The sequence below is a fragment of the Solanum verrucosum genome, unplaced genomic scaffold (assembly GCF_900185275.1).
Source record: "Solanum verrucosum unplaced genomic scaffold, falcon-dt-bn FXZP01000198.1, whole genome shotgun sequence".
Classification (NCBI taxonomy): Eukaryota; Viridiplantae; Streptophyta; class Magnoliopsida; order Solanales; family Solanaceae; genus Solanum; species Solanum verrucosum.
This window is the reverse complement of record NW_026020173.1, coordinates 1,506,056-1,517,272: the sequence shown is the minus strand read 5'-3', so window position 1 is coordinate 1,517,272 and position 11,217 is coordinate 1,506,056. Positions and strand designations below refer to the sequence as shown.

General features: G+C 43.0%; 1 pseudogene; it reads right to left on the bottom strand.

Annotated features, from left to right (window-relative positions):
* Positions 1-327: 327 nt before the first annotated feature.
* Positions 328-10,992, bottom strand: LOC125828850 (uncharacterized; annotated as a pseudogene).
* Positions 10,993-11,217: the final 225 nt, after the last annotated feature.

Sequence of the window (11,217 nt, the reverse complement as noted above, 5' to 3'; positions counted from 1 at the left end):
AAGAAACCCAAAATCTTCAATTGAAATTCAAAGCAAGAATCTTTATAAACCGAAATTAGGAAATCAAATTGTTAATGTTTGCAAGTTAATTCCCAAGAACAAACAAAGAACTAAAGTTAAACAATAGTAGCTAACCCCCAAAAACGAGGTTTATATACCTATTTATAGAAAACATAGTCCCAAACAAAAAGGAAACGAAATAAGGAAATAAACTGCTGGATGCGGCTTCAATCGACTAGACTGACCTACGGACCATGGATCGACCTACGGTCTGTAGGTCCTTTCCATAGCTCAGGACTTAGACAAATTCTCAGAAGCTTAGAATCTTTAACTTTCAGATGCAAATGACGGACCTGCAAAACGGACCGTAGGTTGACCTACGATCTGTGGGTCCCCTCTCGTGGTTCCATACTTAGACTTTTTCATCAGGTTCTGGAACTCAAACTTTCTGATACAAATGACGGACGTGCAGGATGGCCCGTAGGTCGACCAACGATCAGTCAATGGCTTTCGTGGTTCCACACTTGGTCAAGACTTCCCTGATGCTCCATCTACGACACCAACCTATGGAGCGTGACTGGACCTACGGTCCGTAGGTCACCTTCGTAGATGGCTCCTTCTGTATAAATTCAGCTGATGTCTCTTTCAACCTCGTCCAAGTCTATTTCCTGCAAATATAGCACAATAATCATTAGTTCTAATACAAAATGGCCCTAGACACACACAACTCTTAAGTGAAATACATTAAAAATATTGTAAACTTATGGTATATCAACACCCTCAACTTAAATTTGTTGTTTTTCCTCAAGCGACGCACTAAGACTCTAAACAACACTTATGTAGAAGCAGCCATTCAAGCATAAGCAATCACATGGCTTTCTATCCCGACTCCCTTTTTGAGTGCAAATGTTTTCTTTTAGAATCAACAAGCTAACTCATGCGGATCAAGATATGACAAAGATCAACCAATAGACACACAACATACACTGTTTCACTATCACCAAGGTACCAACTCTCCGACAATGTAACTAGTGCCCTTAATTCAAACGAAATCCTTTTTTCACACAATGAATATGATTTTGAGTACAAGGATTCATTCAAAACTCACGCTCAAAAGTAACTTCAAGTACAGTTAGTACTCAATACCATAGGCTTGCCCTTATTTTCACTGCTTAGACTCTCCAAACTAGTTGCTAGGATCACTATAGAACTTTCTTAGCTTGTAACGTAGGCTCACGGTCAGGTGTGTTACATTTGGGTACTTTTTAGTGACTTTCTGCCCTCTTTGCCCTTACATTGACTATTTACCTCTTTCTTGACCTATTTTTGGCATCTTTTCATTTCACTTTCTTTCCCTTCCTCTTTGCAATATGGATGTGACTTTTGATTTTATAACTCTTATTTCACACTTTATTCTTTTTCTTTCACTTCATTTTTCTTTTGTTTCTTTCAACACTTTTTCTTTTCTTTTTTGCTTCTTTTTGCACAAAGTCACATCTTCTTTCTTTTTCTATTTTCATCACACAACTCTTTTCATACATTTTTTCATTTGGTTTCCTCTTTCATAGGCACCCTCAATTTATGCATTTTGCATTAGTTGAGGTGCACAATGTCCGATGTCGGACCAGGGCCAAGATCAAGGTCACTTTTGACTTAGCCGCCCTCAACTTAGGATTTTGGCCTAAGTCAAGGTGCATATGTCCAAGGAGGGACCGGGGACAAGACAATATTTTAAGGGAAGGTGAGCTAGGTGAATCAAAAGAAATGGTCAATTTTAGGCTCAAATATTTGGATCAAAAGGGAATAATGCTACCATTTGGTTAGATCATTTTAGGCTTAAGTAGACTAATTTGAACAATGGCATATGATCACTTCCCAACTACTAGCCTAGATTATCCTAGTTGGACCAACGGGGTAAGTTCTATATTGGCACAAAACTGTCTCAACATTCAACTATCCTCACACACTCTTGGCACCTTGTTTCATTATCAGATTACCTAGTTCAAGTTTTAGCTTAAGTTATGAGATCAAATTGGTTCTTTATCATGTCATACTCAGAGCCACCACATTCAACTCATTCTAGCCTACAGATTTTAGCACATATCACAATTTTTGGACGGGTATCATTTTTCATTCTCGATTATGCCATCATACTTCATTCTTTCTCATGCTTCTACACATACAATCCTAACACATGCCGGTTCAATAGAAATTAAAACAATCTCTTGGAGGAAAAGAACACAGGCAAGAAAACCCCAAGAGAGGATTATGAGTTGGGTTACTCAGACTTCACCCTATCACTCACAATCCATTTACCCCCACCCCCAACAAAATATAGTATGATTGTCCCCAATGCACAAAAAGTAAAGAATAAAGGATCGCATGAAGCAAACCTATGGCGCATAGCGCCAAAGACCTATCAACAAGCGGGTGGGTCCGATTTCCCGAAGCCCGCTGGATCAACACTTAGGTCACCCTCAGCAGTGCCCACATCAACAATCACAGCACCCTCAGTAGTGCTATCACCCATTCTCACAGCACTATCAGTGGTGCTCACACTGCTTGAGGCACCAGTACCGATCTCCTTAAGCCTCTGCTGCCACAACTCCTCATCAACAATCGATGCCCTCCGAGCCGCCTCAGTCTCTTGGCACTCTCTCTAACTAGCTCTCTCGGCCTCAAAACCATCAGAAGCCCGACTAGAACGGGGGTGCTTCTCAGCATGACGGGAAGAAGTAGGCGGAGGCGACATCTCATCCCTGAATATATCATCGAACACCATATTATCAACCGATGTTGTGGGGGGCGACTCGGGCTCAATCTCTGGTGGAGCTAGGAGGGTGTCAAGATCAGCCCGGAGACTAGCTAGCTCCATCTGGAAAGCAGAGACATCTATGATGGGGATGGTCACTCTAAGACACGCAACTCAAATGCATCAAGATGCTGGTGAACAGCCTGAACCTTTCGATCCATCATCTGCTCCATCATCTACTCCATCCGCTGCTCCACTTTAGTTGCAGAATCATCAATTGCTCGCTGCATCCAAGGCCCTAATAAGCTATAGTAATGAGGCCAGCTAGTCCTCCAACTTCTAGAATCAAGCCAAGGGCACGGCAAAAGACCCTGAAGATGAGGTGGCTCTGGAGGAGCTAGAGGCCTGACTGGCGGCCGGAGAATGAGAGGCCGGAGCATCCTCAGTGGGGGCTGGAGGGGCAGGCTCATCATAATGCATATGCTCCACATCGGCAACTAAGTCTTCTCCCAATGGAGGTACCTCAACCTACGGATGTCTGTGTCGTGCCGCCACATTCGCCTTATCTCGAATCAGGCCTATATCCAAGATCTTGGTCGCCTTGATCAACTTATCACAATGCCAAACCGGCACTCCAGAATCCCTGTACAACTGAAAGATGAGGCATGGAAAGGGGTAAGTTGTGGTGGCCTTGAAGGCCCTTTCGTGAATCTCCGCATTGATCATGCGGAAAAAATCCATCTTGAATCCAACAACTAGGGTTGCCACCATGACTGTGAAGTCCCAAGTGAGAACATTGCCTGCCTGCGTAAGAGACACTCTGTTTCGTACCAATATCCAGAAGAATTTGGCCACAAAAGTCAAGGTGGCCTTCTTGATACCTAAACTCAGGGTGTTGACCCACTCGGTGCGCTCTCCGTCTGTGGAAAGGTGAAAGGCCAACCAGCGCAATAAACTCTCCCTTTTCTACGCCCGTGTTGATAGCTAGAGTATGGCCCGGGCCGTAGAGGAACCTTCGCATAGTAGCCTCTGATATGTCAACTGACAACCCCTGAAATAGAGTAGATTTGAGTGGGTCCTATGCGGCGGGCTTGGCCCATCTGTCAATGAAACCTCAGAGGGTAGCTGCGTAAAAAGCATAGAACTCTCACGATCTGCTCGCTATATGACCCTGGGCTATGGGTCATCCACTCGCACCTGTGTCTCTTGAAAATCTCATAGATGGCAGGCGCGGTGTGCAGGCTACCTGTGAGAACCCGACACTCATCAGTGACTATACAGGCCATCCACTCCTTCTCAGTGACCATCTTTGCATCTCTTTAAATCTGCCACTAACCATTAATACACCATCAGTTTGGATCCTCAGAAACTGGAGAGGGCTCGATGTTAGGTGGTACGGGAATGTCCCCCGCACTAGTGGCCTCATCAGACGAGGCATTCCTCCCAAGTGAACTATAACCAGATACGGAGCCGAAAGTTGAACTGGAGGCAGAGGCGGACTCAGAGCCGAAAGTAGACCCAGGCGATGAATCGATTAGTGTAGCCTCCTCATTAGACTGGGAGGCAGTGACTACGTTTGGAACCACCTGCCGGGATTGATTCCAGGTAGTACGAGGTGCAGTTAGGGATGTCCTCGTAGTAGGTGGGACATAGGAAGGATCCTTCTCCACATCAGTGTCTTCATCAATTAGCCTTAAGGTTGGGGCCACAGACTTTGACTTTCCCCTTGGTACGTACGTCGGAGTTCTCTTGGGAGCCATGGTATCTGTGGAGGCTTAGTTAGTACCAAAATAGACTAATAACACAGTCGAAAGAAATTTAGAACAAAGAACTAACCAAAACAAAAACCAAAAAAAAAATTGACAGTAGCTTCAGTGGTCACCTACGGTCCATAGGTGGACCTACGGTATGTGGATCCCCTCTGTAGGTCGGAGGTCCCAAAAAGTTGGGCTCTGATGGGAACCACGGATGTGCATAATGGTCTGAAGGTTGACCTACGAACCGTAGTCCACCTCCGTGGTTCCACACTTAGTGGATTTTCCATATGCAATAGACCCACGGACCTGATCTACGGTCAGTAGGTTGACCTACGGTCCGTAGACGAGGTCTCGTGATTCAAATTTGTGCCAAGTATCAAACATGCCTTATTTTTAAACCATGTTTTTCAACAATTCAACAATCACCCTAAGTCTAATCATGCATTTCAACATAATTTATGATAGTTTTTCATCCCTAGGGTTCCGTTTACACATTATTGCACAGTTATTGCATACAAAACTAGGAACCTTAAGTCGAAACTGCCATTAGACTAATTACCCACAGTTATTTGATTACAAAGACAACAAAATCACATTCTATCATCCCAAGGGTGTTTCTAAGTATTGTTTATCATGCATTTTCATACAAAAACAACCCAAGGTCAAGATCCACTTCATGACTTCATATATTGAACAATGAATACCGAAATTCAGAGTTAAGTTGAAATCGTTTACCTTACAAGTAATGGAAGTTGGTGATTGTGTGATGCTAAAACTCCTTAGACCTTTGTGACACCGAACCCAGACCTTGAACTCTTCTTGGGAATGAAAAATAGGAGTGATCAGATTTTGGGAGAAAGGAATGGAAATATGGTTGGGGTGATGATATGTATGAGAGATGGGAGTGATTTGGGGATATAATGAGGGAGTTATGGGATTTGGAGGGGCTAGAAACTATTAGGAGGGAATATGGGAAGTAGGGGAAGAATTTAAAAATGAAGAGTTTTATTAGAAAGAGGTACGGGTCGGGTCGACCAAACCCTAACTTTGGAGCCACGAAACCCCGTCTACGGGTCGTGGGTTGACCTACGAACCGTGTGTCGGGTTCATAGGTCACTCAGTACTTAGAAATTTTTTAAAACTTACCTTGGGTCTACGGACACCATTCACGGTCCGTGGATGGACCCACGGACTGTCAATGGGGTCCGTAGACCTCTACAACAGACATTTTTCTGCAGATTTTGCTTTTCATCCCTGCACATGTAGCAACTGTTAGGCCTTTCTTTTTACATTTTCTGGACACTTTTTAGACACGGACCCTATTCTATATCTAGCCAACACTAAAACAAAATTACAATCTAAAGAATTATAGAAGATCACATAAACAAACAAAACTCCTAAATCGAAAAGAAAAACATATAGTTGTCTAGATTGTACATCTTGGGTTGCCTCCCAAGCAGCACTTGATTTAACGTCGCGGCACGACGCAGGCTTTGTGATTACTCAGGCTTCATCAAGATAGTAGGCATTAACCACCTCTTGCACATTCTCCTCTTTTCCCATGTAGACCTTGATCCTTTGCCCGTTCACCTTGAACCTTGTTCCCTCATTGTTCTCGAGCTCAACCGCTCCATGTGGGAACACTTGAGTGAATATGAATGGCCCAGACCACTTGGACTTGAGCTTGCCAGGAAATAAGCGCAACCTAGAGTTGAATAGAAGCACCAGATCACCCACAAAAAATTCACGCTTTTCGATCTTTTGATCATGATACTTCTTCATCTTCTCTTTGTACAAGGATGAACTCTCATAAGCTCTTAAGAGAAACTCATCAAGAACATTCATGTCATTTACTCTCTGATTCGATGCGGCGCCCAAATCAAAATTCAGCTTCTTTAGTCCCACATAGCCTTATGCTCTTGCTCTATCGGCAAATGACAAGACTTCCCATAAACAAGTTGGTAGGGGGACATACCTATAGGAGTCTTGAATGTTGTGCGATAAGCCCATCGAGCATCATCAAGCTTCCTTGACCAATCGGTTCTATTCGCATTCACAGTCTTAGCCAGAATCTGCTTGATCTCTCTGTTGGACACTTCAACTTGCCCACTAGATTGCGCATGATAAGGAGTGGCTACATTGTGGCGGACGCCATATTTTTCAGGTAGCGCATTGAACAACTTATTACAGAAGTGGGAACCTTCATCGCTGATAATCGCCCTAGGTGTACCAAATCTGGAGAAGATATTATTTTTTAGGAATGTGGTGACACTTTTACCTTCATTGTTGGAAAGAGCAATTGCCTCCACCCACTTCAACACATAATTAACCGCAACAAAATATACTTCATCCCATGTGAACTCACAAATGGACCCATAAAATCAATGCCCCATACATCAAACAACTCTATCACCAATATCGGATTCATAGGAAGCTCTTGCCTCTTTGAAATTCCTCCTTCTCTTTGGCAACGGTCACAAGACTTGGTGAAATCATGAGCATCTTGGTGGATGGTAGGCCAGTAATACCCACACTTCAAAATCTTATGCACAGTCCGAATACCACTATGATGTCCACCAACAGGCGATGAGTGACACGCCTCTAGTATACTCACCATCTCAACCTCGGGCACACAGCGACGAATAATCCCATCAGCACAACTACGGTACAAATAAGGCTCATCCCAAAAGAACTTCTTCACATCATGCATAAACTATTTCCTTTGGTGAAACGACAAATTCGATGGCACCAGATCACTTGCCAAGTATTTCGCAAAGTCTCCAAACCAAGGAATCAGATCATGAGAAGTAGCCAATACATGTTCATCCGGAAAAGCATCATTAATTTCAGCCTCACCTCCTAGCTTGAGCACAGTTTCTTCCTCCAGTCTGGACAAGTGATCGGCAACCTGATTTTCTGTCCCCTCTCTATCTTTTACCTCAAAGTTGAACTCTTGCAGTAACAACACCCATCTAATCAACCTTGGTTTTGCATCCTTCTTAGCCATCAAATACCTCAATGTCGAATAGTCAGTATGAACTATGACCTTAGTACCAAGCAAGTAGGATCGAAATTTCTCGAATGCAAAAACCACTGCAAGAAGTTCATGTTTAGTCACTGTATAGTTCTTTTGAGCCACATTTAGAGCTTTGCTGGCATAGTAAATAGAATGAAGAATCTTCTCTCGCCTCTGTCCCAATACCACACCAAGCACCACTCCACTCACATCACACATTACTTCAAACAGTTGCCCCCAATCCGGTGAAATAATGATAGGTGTGGACACTAGCTTTTTCTTCAACTCTCCAAATGCTCTTAGACAAGCATCATCAAAATTAAACTTATACTCCTTTTCGGGCAATTTACACAATGGATGTGCAATATTGGAGAAATCCTTGATAAACCTCTTATAGAAAGTTGCATGCTCAAGAAAACTTCTAACACCTTTAACAGAGATAGGTGGTGGAAGCTTTTCTATTACCTCTACTTTCGCTCTATCAACTTCAATACCTTTTCTAGAAATTCGATGACCCAAAGCTATCCCCTGTTTCATCATAAAGTGGCACTTTTCCCAATTGAGCAAAAGATTGCACTCTTCACACCGTTTAAGTACTTCGGCTAGATTGTCTAAACAATGATCAAAAGAGTCACCTACCACAGAGAAATCATCCATAAATACTTCAATAGTGTCCTCCACCATATCAGAAAATATCGACATCATACAATGCTGGAAGGTCACTGGAGCATTACACAACCCAAAAAGTATCTGTTTGAAGGCGAAAGTCCCATAAGGGTTACTGAAGGTTGTCTTCTCTTGGTCTTCCGAAGCTATGGAAATCTGATTGTAGCGAATAACCATCAAGAAAACAATACCTACCCTTACCAGCAAGTCGGTCCAACATCTGATCCATGAACGGCATAGGGAAGTGGTTCTTTTCTGTCCAAGCATTTAATTTCCGGTAGTCCATGCAGACTCTCCATCCAGTCACAGGACACATCGGAATAAGCTCATTTTTCTCATTCGGAACCACACTCATCCCAGCTTTCTTGGGCACACACTAAATAGGATAAATCCAACTACTATTTGCAATGGGATAAATAACTCCAGCATCCAACCACTTGATAATTTCCTTTTTCACTACCTCTTGCATAGGCGGATTTAGTCTTCTCTAGTGCTCGATACTAGGCTTGTGATCCGGCATGAGTTGGATTTTATGAGAACAAATGCCAGGAGAGATCCCAATAATATTTGCAATAGTCCACCCAATAGCCTGTTTGAACCTCTTCAACACGGAAACCAATGCCTCAACTTGTGTCACATTCAAATTTGATGCAATGATGACTGGTAAAGTAGCATCTCTCCCAAAGAATACTTACCTCAAATGTGATGGTAGAGCCTTAAGCTCCAATTTCAGAGCCTCTTCAACAAACGGTCTTGCGGGTGGAGAGTCGCGATTCTTCATGTCTAACTCCAATCTCTTTTGTTTTGAACGAAATTTGAACCTATCAAGTGCGGCGACAAATTCATCATAGACTTCAATACCATCACCCTCAAAATTCATCATTACCGCTGCTAGTGCATCAACACCCAACCTCTCTTCAATAGATACCTCAGAACCACTCTATACAATATGATTCACCACTAATACTGAGTTGATCTCACTACTCTGCTTCATGGATATACAGATGTTGAAAGTTTCCTCTTAATTATTCAATCGGAACTTCATCTGCCCTTTCTCCATATCGACCAAGGCGAGCCCAATGGCAAGGAATGGTCTCCCAAGGATAATGGGAACCTCAAAATCAACCTCACAATCAAGTATCACAAAATCCATCGAAAAGATAAAAGACTCCACTTTCACTAGTACATCTTGGATCACACAATGAGCCTCTTCACAATTCTATCGACCGTGAGAAATCGCATCGCAGTCGGTTTTGGATCCCCTAAACCCAACTTCTTGTAAATAGACAATGGCATCAGATTAATGCTAGCACCCAAATTGCACAACGCCTTCACAAAATGCAGCAACTCGATGGTACAAAGAATAGTGAAGGCACCAGCATCCTCCTTTTTTTGCACAAGGGACCTTGTAGCAATAGCACTACAATGTTGCAACCTATAATCATCTTCAAAACTCACAACCCTTTCCTTCGTCACCAAATCTTTCATAAACTTCACATACCTAGGTATTTGCTCCAAAGCTTCTATCAACGGAACATTGATGGAAAGTTATTTCAACATAGCGATAAACCTGAGGTATTTCCCTTCTTCATTCTTCTTGATTAACCTTTGTGGGAATGGAGATGGAGGTCTAGGCATGGGGACAACTTTTTGGGTTATCTCTGCTTCCTTCTCTGTAGCATTCTTGGACACTCCAGTAACCTCAATCTCTTCATCATCTTTCTCAACCACATTTTCAACCTTAGACGGCATAGGTGGATCAATGGTCTGCTTAACCCCCTCGAGTAGTGACAGCCATACAATGCCCATCATTCTTCGGATTTTGGATAGTGTTGCTAGGAAGTGTGCCAGGCAAATGTGGGTTTACTGCAGTGGACAACTAATTCATCTGATGCTCAAGTTGCTTGATAGACACTGCATGGGCATCAACCTTTTGACCAATACCAGATAAATCATTCCGCATCTCCTTCACATTCTCATCTGTCGAATCAAACCACTTCATCATCTTCTGCATCATATCCTCAATACGTAACATACTACCCCCCAGCCTCCCTATTACATGATTCCTAATTTTGAGGAGGAACATATGGCCCAACCCGATCGTTTCTTTTTCCATAGTTGTTTCGGTTGTAGTTGTTGTCGCGATTGTAGTTTCCATCCCGGACATATTAATCCTCTCGATTGTAGTTTCCATAGCTTCGACCTTGGTTTCCTTGACCTTGGTGCCAATTATCCAAATTGGAACCTTGGGCGTTCGCTCGAAAACCCCCCATCTGATCATTCACCGCATAAGTATCCTCTTCATAGTAGCATTCCACAACCGGTGGTGGATTCCTAGTTAAATAATTCACAGCATTTACCTTTTTGGCACCTCCGCTCACATGTTTCAATACCAACCCCAGTTAGGTCCTCATTTGAGCCATCTCCTCACGAATGTGATTAGCAGATTGGTGAGGTGTAGCTAGAACTGCAATTGTGCTTCTCCCAGTATCTGACTTTGTAGTTCTCCAAGCTTTGTTATTCCTAGAGATTTTCTCTAATTTCTTAGCGATCTGTTGAAAAGTGTACTCACCATATGAACCTCTAGTGACAGTATCAAGCACAGCCTTACTATTGTCATCCTGACCTCTGTAGAAGTATTCCTTCAGTGACGCATCATCAATGCGGTGATTCGGAACACCTCTTATGAATGCAGTGAACCTATCCCATGAACTACTCACAGACTCTCCAGGTAGTGCCACGAAGTTATTGAGTTTATCTTTGTGGTTCAGCTTCTTTGACACTGGGAAGTACTTTGCCATGAACACCCTATGCAATTGATCCCATGTGTGAATCTAGTTATATGGGAGCTCAGTAAACCACACAACAGCATCACCGGTCAATGATAGAGGGAATACTCTCAACCCAATGACATCCATGTCCAATTCTGGTCGACCCACACAACTATAGCAAACACTCCTCAACTTGGCCATGTGCCCATGTGGATCCTCTAATGCCAAACCAGAGAAAAAACCCCTCGATGTAAG